At 43.3% G+C, this 13,622-nt stretch overlaps 1 protein-coding gene and 1 long non-coding RNA gene across 3 annotated transcripts in view; both read left to right on the plus strand.

The window, feature by feature from the left end:
* PDGFD (platelet derived growth factor D) overlaps positions 1 to 13,622 on the plus strand; it is a 211,417-nt gene that overhangs the window by 13,839 nt on the left and 183,956 nt on the right. The window lies entirely within an intron of this gene.
* Positions 7 to 7,211, plus strand: LOC145716343 (uncharacterized). Its single transcript, XR_014138968.1, has 2 exons — positions 7 to 2,875; positions 3,074 to 7,211. It is a non-coding gene; the product is annotated as an uncharacterized LOC145716343 (long non-coding RNA).

Below are 13,622 nucleotides of genomic sequence, written 5' to 3' on the forward strand. Positions count from 1 at the left end.
TATTCTTTAACAGTTCTGGAGGTTAGAAGACCAATATCGAGGTGTTAGCAGGGCTACGTACCCTGCAGAGACTCTAGGGGAAGATCTGTCCCTCACCTTCTGATGGCTGTTGGCTTTCCTTAGCTTTGGCCACGTTGCTGCAGTCTCTGCTCGCGTGGTCCCGTTGCCTTCTCCTCTTCTGTGGTCAGTTGGCCCTTGGCTTAAGGATACTTGAGATTGTATGTAGGACTCACACGCTTAATCGAGGAAGACTCTTCTCAAGATCCCAAAGTTCCTCACATCTTTTGCCAAACATTCACAAGTGTTTGAAATGAAAGTGTAGACATATCTTTTGGGGAGGGCTCCCCATTCAACCCACTGTAGGTGAGAACATTTTCCAAAAGCTGAGTCTGGGGAGAGCCTTACAGGTGGGGAAACTTGAGCAAGCAGAGGTGTAGGGGCATCTCTAGGAAGAAGAAGGTACGTTGCATAACAAGGAAGAGCATCAGGGAGCAGCCGTGTGGGTGGAGACAAGGAAAAGAAGCAAACAAGGTTCTGGTGGGGCCAAGCCATGGGGGCCCTTTGCTCCTGGGCAGCCACATTCAAATGAGTGGGAGAACGAATGAGGACCGGGTAGGAGGCTATTAATGTAGCCTAGGTGAGACATCGCCAAAGCCTACAAGTAGCTATTAGCTATGGGAATAGAAAGGGAAGGAGGTATTTCTTTTCTTTTTTTTTTTTTAAGATTTATTTATTTATGTGTCAGAGAGAGAGAGAACATGAGCTGGGGGGGAGAGGCAGAGGGAGAAGCAGGCTCCCCACTGAGCAGAGAGCCCCACCCAGGGCTCCATCCCAGGTCCCCAGGATCGTGACCTGAGCCGAAGGCAGACGCCCAACTGACTGAGCTGCCCAGGTGTCCCAGGAAAGGAGGTATTTCAGCAGTAAAATCAATAAATAGAGTTTGCAACACATTGGGTTCGGTTCCACAAAAGAATTCCAAATGCTTGGATTACCGGGAAGGGGCTAAAACATTAACAGTAGTAGGGAAATTAGAGGGTGGGAATGCTTGGGTTCGGATGTGTTGTCTGAGTTGCCGTATGCAGAGGGGGATGCAATTAGAAATGTAGACTTGGTCTCCAGAGAGCCTCTGGTGTTGGAGTTCTTGGCCCCGAAGGGCGAGGCTCCAACGGGAAGAAAGAGAACCTGTCCAAGGTGTTACAGTCCTGGAGGACTCCTTCCATAGAGGTTAGGAAAGAAATAGAGGACTAACGTTCCTGTGTTTCCTTATGTTTCGACCCGGAGGATTATTGAGGTTCCAGAATTTTTGGTGCGCTCACGGGTTGTAAATGAGCTCAATCTCTTTATGTCATCTCTACTGAAATACTGGCAAATGAATCTTGCTGTGAGTCTTTGCATTTTTTGCTAGCGTAATTTAGTCTGATTATGACCTTATTAAAATAACATGGTTATATTTGCTCTTTGTTTTATGATAATGACTGATAAACAGAATGCTAATTGGCATTGCAATTTGGGGCTATATTTGTTCTGATACTCAAATGGTTTAATTAGGATTTAATTTGCACACCAGCCTGAGCAGTTGTCTATGCTGATACTTCATTTGCTTTTTTGGTTCGGGGCATGTTATTTATTACGACATGGCAAGGGCCCAAAGCTTTGTCACTGCATGCCTTGCCAACGCCAGTCTTCAGGGAAGAGAGTTTTCTTTATGAACCAAGGGAAGGCGCAGTTGATTCCGGTTATGTCATTGTATGTGAAGTTGTGGTTTCAGGTGAAAACCACCGGATTATCCTTTGTCCAGGCAAAAGCAGCAGCTTCTACACGTCACGTTGCTGTCGGTCTTTAGTCCCCAGTGTTTGTGATTGGATATGGCTGTCCTCGCAGCTCATTTCTGGTTCAGGTCGGACCCATACAAACTTGCTGTGTCAACGCTTAACAGGTAGTAATTTCTCCTGGGGCATCTGGTGCTCCCCTTCTCCCCGTTATCGTCCCGTTTGACTTCTCAGCTACCTGCATTGCTAGTTACATTTCTTCTCTCCTCACCGTATAACGTGCTCTGAGGTCAGATCCCTGCAGGAGGAAGCAGCTGTCCTACACTTGGTCACCAGCGCTCACTTAGTACGATTCTCTAGTGTTGTTACAGCAGGTGATGGAAGAATGGATGGAGACCACGGGCATTTAAACATATTCTGAAAAAATTCAAAGTGCAGTAAAAGGCATGGCATAACTCTACTGCATGTTTCATACTAGAGCTATTTAGTTATTTTATTTCAAGGTGACACATCCCGACCACAAAGAAGGAAAGGCAGGTGAGCCAAAGTCCTGCTTCTCGGAGCGGATTGTGCGTATGGATACCTGCAGATCATGCTGAAGTGCAGACGCCGCCGATTCCGGGTGCCAGTGGTGAGCTGGTGGTGAGCCTCAGGGTCTGCATCTCACGGGCTCCTCGTGACATCCCCCTGCTCCCATTTGCTGACCACGTGTTTAGTAGCAATTAGCTCACGGGGTTAAGCTGCAGGAGTGCTGGCTGCTCTCTAATCAAATAGTAGAAGAGTTTAAAAGTACATACGTGTAAGTCTGTATCCCTCGTAGACCCAGATGTGTTGTTGATAATACACATGGGGCTGGGAGGAAACCTAAAAACTTTTCTAACCCAGTGAGAGAATCAAAGCATTTTAAAAGCTACAAAACAAAATCAGTTTAACCAGGGATTTTGCTATTTATTTACTGTTTTTAGGATTTTGCGTTTTAAAGGAACTTTATCGTGATGCCTCTCGTCATGCAAATCTCCATCTAAAATAACTGCTTTGTAAATGTGGATTTCCTCATTGGGTTTTCCTAAAAGTAGATTTATTTTTTAATGAAAAAAAGAATTAAGGTTTAGGGCGCCTGGGTGGCTCAGTTGGTTGAGCAACTGCCTTCGGCTCAGGTCATGATCCTGGAGTCCCGGGATCGAGTGCCGCATCGGGCTCCCTGCTCAGTGGGGAGTCTGCTTCTTCCTCTGACCCTACCCCCTCTTCTGCACTCTCTCTCTCTCAAATAAATAAAATCTTTAAAAAAAAAAAAAAGAATTAAGGTTTAAATTGGAATTTGTTGTCAATTTTTTCTCGATTCCGTAAATACCGTTTTAGGGGTAATGTACACCACTTCACTGTTCTTTCACACATAGAGTTATTATAGTACATTAGCTATCACATGTACAGATTTGTATCATTTATTCTTAATAAGAAAAGGTTCGTCTCCGTAACACAGGCCGGCATGTGGGATGCGATACCCACACTCTAGCAAGAATTGGCTGAATGCAAGATGCACGGTGAGTGGCATGGCTTCTTGCTTTCAGGAGCTCAGTTTCTCCTGGGGAAACAGGCTTCTGCACAGCAGTGGCAAAAACCCCAGGATCTCCCTGCAGAGGGGACACTCTAGCTCTGGACGGGGTAGGTGAGGGGAGGGAGGGAGGGGTTCCACAGAGAAGGCAGCTGGAGGTGGCATTAAAGGGGCCCCCTAAGAAGGGCAGAACCGCAGACAGATGTCCCAGCATCCAGTAAGTGGGAAGGCACAAACAGGTGGTGTGCATCGCTAGCAGAAGAATTGGAGGCACAATGGAAGGTCACGGTCTATCATCAGGGCATCTGTGACGTGAAAGTCAGCCAGCAGGGGCGGCCAGGGAGCCCCCGCCAGCCAGCCACGGTGGGTGGTCTAAAGCAACTGAGTGACGTCTTCCAAATCGGCTGGAACTCTCTAAAGGATGGAATGCTGAGGGGATTCAGTATTTCCGGGAGCATTCTAACTTTGTCTTGGACTAATGGTAAAATTGACCAAGTAAGCTCTACTTGGACTCTCCAGAAAGTGTGCTGGAAACTTTGTATCTGGAGGCATATTTGTGATTTGAGGGTTTTGCAAAATGTTCCAGTTCCTGTGAAGTGTTGTAGTGTCCATCACCACGCTTTCTTACACTTTTGGTCTAACTCCCCCATCTGCTCCAGCTGCAAGAGGGCAGGGGGTGAATCTTTCTTATCCATGGCCATGTCATAAAGAGAGTTCTGAAGCATTGTGTGCATTTAGGATGGGATTCTGTATTAGTTCACTGTTCAAAGATCCCTTTTTGTGACTGAAATTCTAAACAACAGACAAATTTTTAAATGCTCTCAGTACTGACAATGGTGTTAATATTTTGCACAGCCATTTGGTATAATGGGCCTAGTGTTCAATAGACCAGGGCTTGAGAAATGCGGGGTCAGTGGAACGAAGAATGGACAGTCAGGACCCTGCATCCTTGTCTGACCTCTAGCAGATCCTCTCGTTCCGTGCTTCCTCTCCAGATGCAAAATGAGGACGTCGGATTGGTTTCACTCAAAGCCCCTTCTTGTTCTAAATTGTATGGTGTTTGTAAGTGAAATATGAGTGTAAAGTCTTTTAGGGAGTTGACCCGAATGTTTTTGAGTGTTTCTTAAAAGGACTTGGTCTGGCAGGCAGGATAATTCTATTTTATCTGCGATAAAGCATAAAAGTGCTGATAGATAAGTGTTGGCGAGGGGTGAATGCACCCAGCAGAGCACATGTTGACATAGATTTAGTAAGACATGAGCACACTTCTCATGTGATTTATTACCGGAGAAGGTGTATTTGTGAAAAGTTACATGCAACCTGAATCTCATTCTCATGGTGTTGATGTTGTAATTCATAAAATGTGTATTTTTGCCAGAGTAATACATGTCTGTAGTTGAAACACCAAACAGATGTCTCTCTGGGTTTATAATAATGAATGGCGGTCCTTCTAGTCCTAATTCCCAGAGGACACTGGTGTTTTGCTTTACTTGGCATTTGTTTTATTTTATCTTTGCATCTTCTAGATCTGTCAATTTTAGACATTATTTTCTTTTGACACTGGGAGGTGATGTTTCGTGGGTTTTTTTGAGGAAGGGAAGGTAAACGTGTTTGCTCAATCTGTCATGCTTAACTGGTAGCCTGCAAACAGGATTTTAGAGATGTTCTATTTTTGTTTCTACAGAATAGTTATAGGACAGTAGCTCGATCATTAACTCCTGTATAACCTTAGCCCTCTTGGCTGTCCATTCTCTAAAGACTGAATCATGCAGACAATTCTCTGTCTTTCCCTGGATACTGAAGAGCTCAGTGGTGCCTGATGTATCACCTCCTTTCTCAGATTCCAAAGATAAGGCTCATAGACTTGCCTCTGAATTTACACTCCCCTTTCTTGGGGATGTCTCTCCTCCCCTCTGCACCCCATTGCACCGGTCTACCTGGAGGCCCCCCTTCTGCTCCTTCCAACTCAAATCCCGTGTTACCTGACCTTCTGCTGAGAACCCTTCCCAGCCTTCCCGAGAGCAGATGCCTCCACATCCAATTTCCCACAATTCTTGGTGCATGTGTTTTATGTCTTCTTGTTCTCCCTCCACCCATTTCCTAGACCTCTCTCTTGAGCATGACCCTTACCTTCATTTCCCTATAGACACCTCATAGCTGTCTTTCAGGTGCCTCAAATTCACTGAGCACAGACCTAAACTCATCCCAGCCTTTCCTAAAGTAGCCTTTCCTGGGGTATCTGTATGAATGGTGAATGGAGCTCCTGTTCACTGAGATCCTCACTCCCACCCTGCTGTCAGCTAATCCATATCCTCATACTACAAGGAACAGGTGGACGTCTGATCAGGTACCCCCCTTTCCAAGATTCTTCAATGCCGCCGAATAGAACAGCCTTCTGAGTAAGGCTCAGGTTCTGGCTTCGGGCCCCTCCAGCCTCCTCTCATCCCGCCTTTGCACACACGTGCACTCTGAGCTTTGGTGCATGAAACCACTTGGAGTTTCTGGAAAAGAGCATGCTCTCTCTCTCCTCTGGGATTTTATTTATGCCATAGCATTCTGGAATACTCCCTCCCCCCAGCCTGGGACACATACTTCCTTCATTACCTGTGTAATTGCTCCTCCTTCTCCAGCTCCACTCACAAGCCTTTCTGGGGCCCTTGCAGATGAGGTGGGAGTCACTGTATTGGGCTCCCCAGGTCTCTGGGCATACTCTACCCTAACACCTAACACCATGGGATGCAAAAAACCCTGAAAATTGTCACTGCTGTTTATTTAGGACTTACTAGTTCAAGGGATTATACTAAGTGCTTTAGGGATATTATGCCATCAAAATGAGATTGTCTAATTATTAATATAAGAGGCATAGTGGTTAGTTTTCCTCTTTACTCATGGTTCTTCTCTGAGAGATTAACTACAGTCCCTGCTGAGAGGCCAGTGCCTCCCCAGCCCTGATCCACTGGCCTTAGGACATTGGGCACGGACAGATGCTTGACTCAGCCAGGTCGACCAGATACCCCCTTGTAGAAAGCTTGAATTTGGGCTCAAAGACTCTACTGAGAAATGAGGTCACTGAATGCTCAACTGAGGAGTGACTGATGCCTTTCTGTGCATTTAGAAGTGCAGAAAGCCAATCAGAAAAGAGGAAGGAGGCTGCAGCGGCCTAGCCCGGTGGGGGCCGGGGGCCTGCGGACGCAGTGAGTGGATCTGTTTCTGACATTGAGTTATGGGTTTCAGCCCCTCATGAGGCCTGAGTCAACATGCTGCTTTGGGTTTCAGGAGACTCTTTGTGTCTGCCCCAAGTTCCTCTTTTTACACAAGCTACGTTGCTGCGTGAAACCAAAGTATTCTTAATTAAGATATTGGTTTTAATCAAATTACTGACTGTGAGCTTCTTAAGGACACAGAGTGAGGGTTCTCGGAACTTTGGCATATGGCCTGGAGATGCTTCATAAATGGATGGATCAGTCTGTCCTGGGGCCTGGGTGCCTTCAGATGGTCAAGGCCATGGTGTGACTCCACAGCCAGTGTCCCTGGAGTTGTAGCACTTAAATTAATTGGGCTTTTTATGAGGCTTTATTATCCCAGTTTAGAATTGCATTTCGTATATATGATAAGTTTTCTAATCCAACACAATAATCTCTTTTAATAGTATACTTAGGATGTTCTAACTATGATAAATGGGATGTATTTCCTTAGAGATGCTTAGCATCTGAAAACAAAACTAAGGGGGTACCTGGGTGTCTCGGTTGAGTGTCTGACTTCGGCTCAAGTCGTGGGGAGTCCTGTGTAGGGCTCCCCGCTTGGTTCAGAGTCTGCTTGGGATTCTCCCTCTCCCTCTGCCTCTCCCCATGCTCATGCTCATGCTCTCGCTCTCTCTCAAATAAATAAAATCTTGAAAAAAAAAAAAACTAAGGCTAGTGTTTAATGTGTGTAATCATTATGGATTTTTGACAGCAGTTATCTGGTACATAGTACTCCAAAGATGATACTGCGTGTGTATGAGCATACATGTGTGTCTGTGTGTGTGTAACCTCTGAACACACATTCATATACACACAGCTGGGTTTGTATTTGCAAAGGGACGAAAACAAAACGCTGAAGAAATGTAATTGCTTCTTTGATGTTTCCTGTATATTTCATTTGTGGGTGATAGGAATGATGAATGTCACAGTAATGCCTGTGGTTGTCAGAGGTTTATTAGGTGAAACAAGGAGTGAGCACAGAGTGATCTGTGCATCTGTCTGGCCTAACATGGGGCCGTATTAGTAAGAGGTACTGTTCTGGTGTCTGCTCGGTGTCTGCAGTTTGACCCCATCACGTCCCCGATGGGTGATCTGCATAGACACCACATGCAGGATATACTAGGGCTGCAGTTTGACCCCATCACGTCCCCATCTGCAGTTTGACCCCATCACGTCCCCATCTGCAGTTTGACCCCATCACGTCCTCATCTGCAGTTTGACCCCATCACGTCCCTGGTGGGTGACCTGCATAGACACCAGAGGCAGGATATACTAGGGCTCAGCACCTTGTCACACAAGAGGTCAAACGGCCTCTTTGAACCTCAGTGTTCCTGTTCTTTTGGTTTGTTTTTTAATCGATAGAATAGAACTCATAACCCTGATATTGCATTCATGCTTCATAGGACTAGTTTATATAGTCTCTTATCTAGTGTATTATATGACATAGTAGATCCCAGTAGATATTAGTGATTATTATTAGTATTTAACTCAAAGAGAAGTAATGAGTTCCTATGAATTAAAAACAGGATGCCCATAGTGAAACATGTCGGTAAGGTCCTAAATGAAGATGGTATTTGCAGTGATCTAGAGCACTTGTCACAGATAACACCACCACGTTTGAATACGCTAGAGCATCTCCATCACGTCTACTAGACAGCCCCCACTGTGTACATATGTTTGGGCAACCTCGCTGTCTTCTCTTCAGCATGGAAGCTGGAGATATAGTGAGAACGTTGAAACTTCACTCATCGTTACGACTTTTAAGAAATAGCCCCGAAGAAGTTCCCTTACGGAAGTTTCTCCAGCTTTTAAAAACTGCCTTAGCTTATAAAATCCTGCTAAAATCTTGATGAAATTATTTAGAATTCCTATTTCATTATTCATGATTTATAAAGATTCAGGATATTAGTCAAAACAAAAAAAGTCCTCTTTGGTGCCATTTTATTGGACTCTAGCAACCATTTGATCTTCCATCTGTTCAACAAACAATTGAGTGCTTATCATAGTGCTAGGCTGCGTTCAAGGTCCTGGGTGTACAGTAATGGCCAGGGAAGGCTAAGGCCCTATTCTCATGGAACCAGCTTCCTAGGGGTGGGTGGTGCGGGGGGGAGAGGTAAAGGACACTTATAAATAATCAGGATGGTCTCCAAAAGTTACAAGTAAAATAAAACCGAGAGCTGTAACAGTGAGTGGGGTGGATAGGTGGTGATATTAGGTGGGATTGTAGAGAAACAAACTCTTAGGACATTTGAAGTGAGACCGGAATGATAGCAAGGAATCGGCTTTGTGAAGGTTGGGAGAAGGAGAATCTCAGGCAGTGGGAACACAGTGCAAACACCCTGAGTCAGGAGAACAGAAAGATAAGCCCGTGTCCACCCAAAGCTATCAGGTCTTAATCTGGAGGGTTTTCGCAGATGTGATTATGTTGAGGATCTTGAGCTAAGGAGATTATTTTGGACCGTCAGAGTGGACTCTCAATGCCATCACAGTTCTTATAAGAGAGAGGCAGACAGAGATAAGATGCAGACAGAAGAGAAGTAATGTGAAGAAGGAGGCAGAGACGGAGTGAGGCAGCATGAGCCAAAGGATGCTGGCAGCCCCTAGAAGCTTCTAGAAGGAACATGGCCCTGCCAACACCTTGCTTTTGGCTTTCTGGCCTCAAAAACTGTGAGAGAGAAATCCCTGTTGTTGTAAACCACAAAGTCTGAGGCCATGCATTGCAGCAGCCTTGGTAAACCCGTGCACATGGTGAGTGAGAACTAGACTAGAAGTAGACGTGCAGATCTGGTAGGTCTTGGAGGCCAAGTTGGATTTTTTTCTAAATGCAGTGGAAAGGTCCTGTGTTGCATACTTTTAACCAAATCAGTTTGGCTGTTGGGGAGGGGGATGGATTATGGTGGGGAGAGAAGAAAGATAGGTTACGAGTAGAGAGATACTTAGGGGTCAGTGGCACTCATCCAAGCAGGAGGTAATGGTGCCTTGGTTTAGGACGGAAGCCATAGAGATGGCCAAAAGTTGATGGATTCAGATTGTATTTTGGAGATTGAGCTGACAAAACTCACTAATGGATTGAATGTGAAATCTAACAACAGAGAGATCTTGATCTGCATATAAGTAAAATTATAAAACCCAGGGCAAAGTATTTGTTTCTGTTCACATTAACCATTTTTTCTTACATTTTTCAACAAAGTAAAATAAATTATCTTACCTCTAAGGGTTACTTCTAAGGGATTTTCCTAAGATATTTTAGGTATTTTTAGCTCACTTATAGTTGTAAGGAGATGAGACCGTACCGTTAAGAGTGATGGGCAGAATAAATACTTCTTCAGGGAGATTTTGAGGAAATGTTTCAGAGAATACTGTCGAATGTACAAATCTATATGCTCCTCCCTGGAAATTTTAGCACATCTCATTTCGAGGTTCTTGGAAAGTCTGTGGCCATGCATGACCCCAAGTATGTGTACTGCAGACATTATAAGGACAGTTAAAGTAAAATTTCATTTTCATGTTTTACCATTATTTGGTGGTAGCACAAGCATTGTGATGAAAATGACTGATAAAGAAAAGATGCTATTTACAAGCAGTTACTTTTTCCCTGTTGTAATTCACTAATAAATGGTAAAATTGGAGAACTTATGTATTTTGTTCATTATTCAATTAGGATGTGTTATCGATTTCAAGAAAATTCTTATGCCTATTACTCAATTTTTATCACTTAGGAAAATATAAAATGACCAGAATTCAAAATTAATCCATGATGATAGTAATAATAATGGAGATGGTGATAATAATAAAGGCTAATATTTAGATGTTCTGTTCCTATAATAACAGTGAATTGAAATTGTAGTATTTATATATAATAATAACATAATAACTAAACCTCCTTGAGTGTTACTACTAAAGGTAGGCATTACTTTATGAGCTATTTCTTTATGGAGTCTTCATAACTAATTCTGGGTCACGGGCAGTAGTCGAAGTGACCTTGATCAATTCTGGGCAGAGGCGGGGGCATCTGTCTCTTGCATCAGCTTCTCCTACAACAACAACCTTGGGGTTCCAGATGGTGGAGCTACCCAGACTGCTTTGGATTGTGTGTGTGTGAGAAACGGACTTAGAGTTGGTCTGCTGAGAGGTCAAGGTTGTTTTGTTACTGTGGCAACAGTCTTACCCTGATTGATACACTCACTGCGTGATACGGTATGCAGTCACATTGTTTACCTGGTGTATTTTCAGGTCATTATGGAAAGGTGACGTCAGTATTTGAAGAAGTATGTTTGACTTCGACACATCAGCTAATTGTACTCTTATAAACCTCCATGTCAGACTAATCACTGGTTGGATGAGAAGACAGTGGTCTCGGCAAAAGCATAAATGCTCGGCGTAAAGAATTCTTTGAAATGATGCCGTGTGGAAGTATATTATCTGTAGTAAGGAGCTCACTAGACTCCTTTCCTCATCGAATGGTTTCATGAGCCTGCCTTACTCAGGTTAGAATATGAGAGAACAGGAGAAGTGAAAAGATGATCCAACTGGCAGATGCCAGGGAGAAATCACCAGGAGGGCAGGGGCCCCCATGGAAAGAGGTTTCAAAAGAGGCTCCAGGGAACCCAAATTGCAGACAGTGAGCACTTTTTGTCTAGCTCTTGGAAATAGCTAAGTATATTGTTTCATCTTTGTACAAAGTAGAAAAAAACAAGACATTCTTAGAGTAATACCTTAGGTTCATCTGCACATGTCATGTCAAGATTATGTTACTTGTGCAGAATTTTTGAAAAAAAGATGCTTGTTTTTTATTGAATTTTATTAGAACCCTGATCTGTTCAGTTTGAGCAAACTGCAAAGAGAATATCAAAGAAAATAAGAAGTTGACATAAGAAGTAATATGCAATATTCAACCCCATTACAGTTCCATTAAGCAGATGTATTTTGACTGAATTGAATGCAGTCGAATTGTCCGAGATCGGAATGCCTCGTATCAGTTACAGGTAGTACCAGGCTCAATAAATTTCCCTGGCAAATTGCTTTATGATTTCCATTCTACCCCAGGAGACAAAGGCAACTATTGTTTTTTTAAAGTTCCCATTCCCAGGGGCGCTTGGGTGGCTCAGATGGTTGGGCCTCTGCCTTTGGCTCAGGTCACGATCCCGGAGTCCTGGGATCGAGTCCCGCATCGGGCTCCCTGCTAGGCGGGAGCCTGCTTCTCCCTCTGCCGCTGCCTCTCTCTATCTCTCTCTCTGACTCTCATGAATAAATAAATAAAACATTAAAAAAAAAAAAAGTTCCCATTCCCAGGTTGTAGTTGTCTCCTTTAAGGTCTAAGTCAATTTTCTAAATTATTTATGATTGTGTTCTTCAGAAAAGACCAAGAAAAATTGACAAGTCTTGTGAAGTCAAGATAAATGATTGTGCTCTCTTTCATCTGTAAGATCCATTACTCTGTCAAAGTAGTAATTTAGATGGCTGTGATTTGTTCCTCAAAAAGTTATTTTGATTTTGCCAGCACCCTGTCCTTAGGCATGGTGGTCAGCAGGTTGTATTTGTTCGAACATCTCTCCGAGTAAACTTGAAACAGTTGAACAAGGGGCAAGGTCGTAGTCAGTAAAGCAAAGTTGGCTTTATATTTGCCTTTGGTCAAATACTGCTCTGAGGTAGAGTGCAGGTCACCTCTGTGAGTGGTTGGGGAGGTTTACAAATTAGAAGAAAAAGTTGTTTGCCACATCACTGGGTCTTAGATTACAGTAAATGGAGGTAAAGCACAAGAACCTCTATGTGGTTGCCTCTTGGATGAAAGCAGGTTGTTTGGATTGGTTTGCGTTTGGTGGGGTATACTCTTCTCTACCAATAAAGACGAAATAAAATGTATGATAAGAAATAACCATTAAAAAAAAGAACAAGTGATGTGAATTAAATCATGCAGTTGGATAAAAGGATGAGTTTTATCCAACACTGCCTTGATGTCTGATACTTTCTGTCCTTTGGTCTGCTTGCCATGGCAGGGGATATTCAAATCTCCAGATTTCTTGAACCTGAAGGTGATAGTATGTTTTTAAAGGAGCCTCGGCTGATGTGTCCATCCAAAGATTCATCCTGGGGCCACTTGTCAATTTCATCTCTGCTTTCCCTGGCTTCTGCAAGAGAGAATTTCAGCCTACAGGTTATCTCATCAGAGAGTAGATCACCAAGATGTTTTTACCGTTCATTGCAATCTGGGATACTTAGAGGAAAACACTAGGACAGTGTCCCTGTCTAAGGAGATTAGATGGCATTTCTTCTCACTGGTGCCAGCAAATCTTTATGGCACGATTACCAAACCAGACCAGAAATGCCAATTGTTGTGAAGTTGACAGAGAAATCGCATTTATAGCTGTTACCCCACATGGCATCATCACTCTGGATGGTAAAGTGTTAGCTCGGAGAGAGAACGCATCTCATTCTTTGAATTAAACACGTTTTGAGTACCTCCCGTGTTCTAGGCGGTTGGGATATATAGGCAGGGTTCTTGCTGTCATAGATCTTACGTTTTCAAGATGGTATATGATCAATGAGCTTATTGTGCTGATTCTAAGATACACATTCTGTTTCACATTTTAGTAATTTGGAAGTCAGATGCGACTCACCATTAAAGGTGTGTTTCCCACCACAGACCAGACAGCAGTCTGATGTATGGGTCATTTCCTGCTTATGCCCAAACTTGTTAAAAGATGTCTGTATTGTGGCCCGTTGTGTTGCATTATGCGTCCACAGGTTGAGTTTAGTTGCCATTTAAAATCTTTTTGAGAAGATTACAGTATCATTTGACATTAAAGCAAAAAGTTATTGTTGCCGCAGGAAGCCAGAAACAGAGCATTGAAATTGAAAATAATGAACATTCATTCTTGGCAGAATGACTATGACTTTGTATTTAACCATAAGACAATGAGCAGCCTATCTCATTTTTATCTTCCTATTCATGTTTGTAAAAGAGTGATATACAATAAGAATCAATGTCTCAGTAGATCTAAAAAACATCTTCCCATTAAATATATAATCAGAATTCAAAACGTTAAGAAAAACATGTGT

Source organism: Leptonychotes weddellii, chromosome 11 (assembly GCF_054177405.1).
Source record: "Leptonychotes weddellii isolate Sample4059 chromosome 11, ASM5417740v2, whole genome shotgun sequence".
Classification (NCBI taxonomy): domain Eukaryota; kingdom Metazoa; phylum Chordata; class Mammalia; order Carnivora; family Phocidae; genus Leptonychotes; species Leptonychotes weddellii.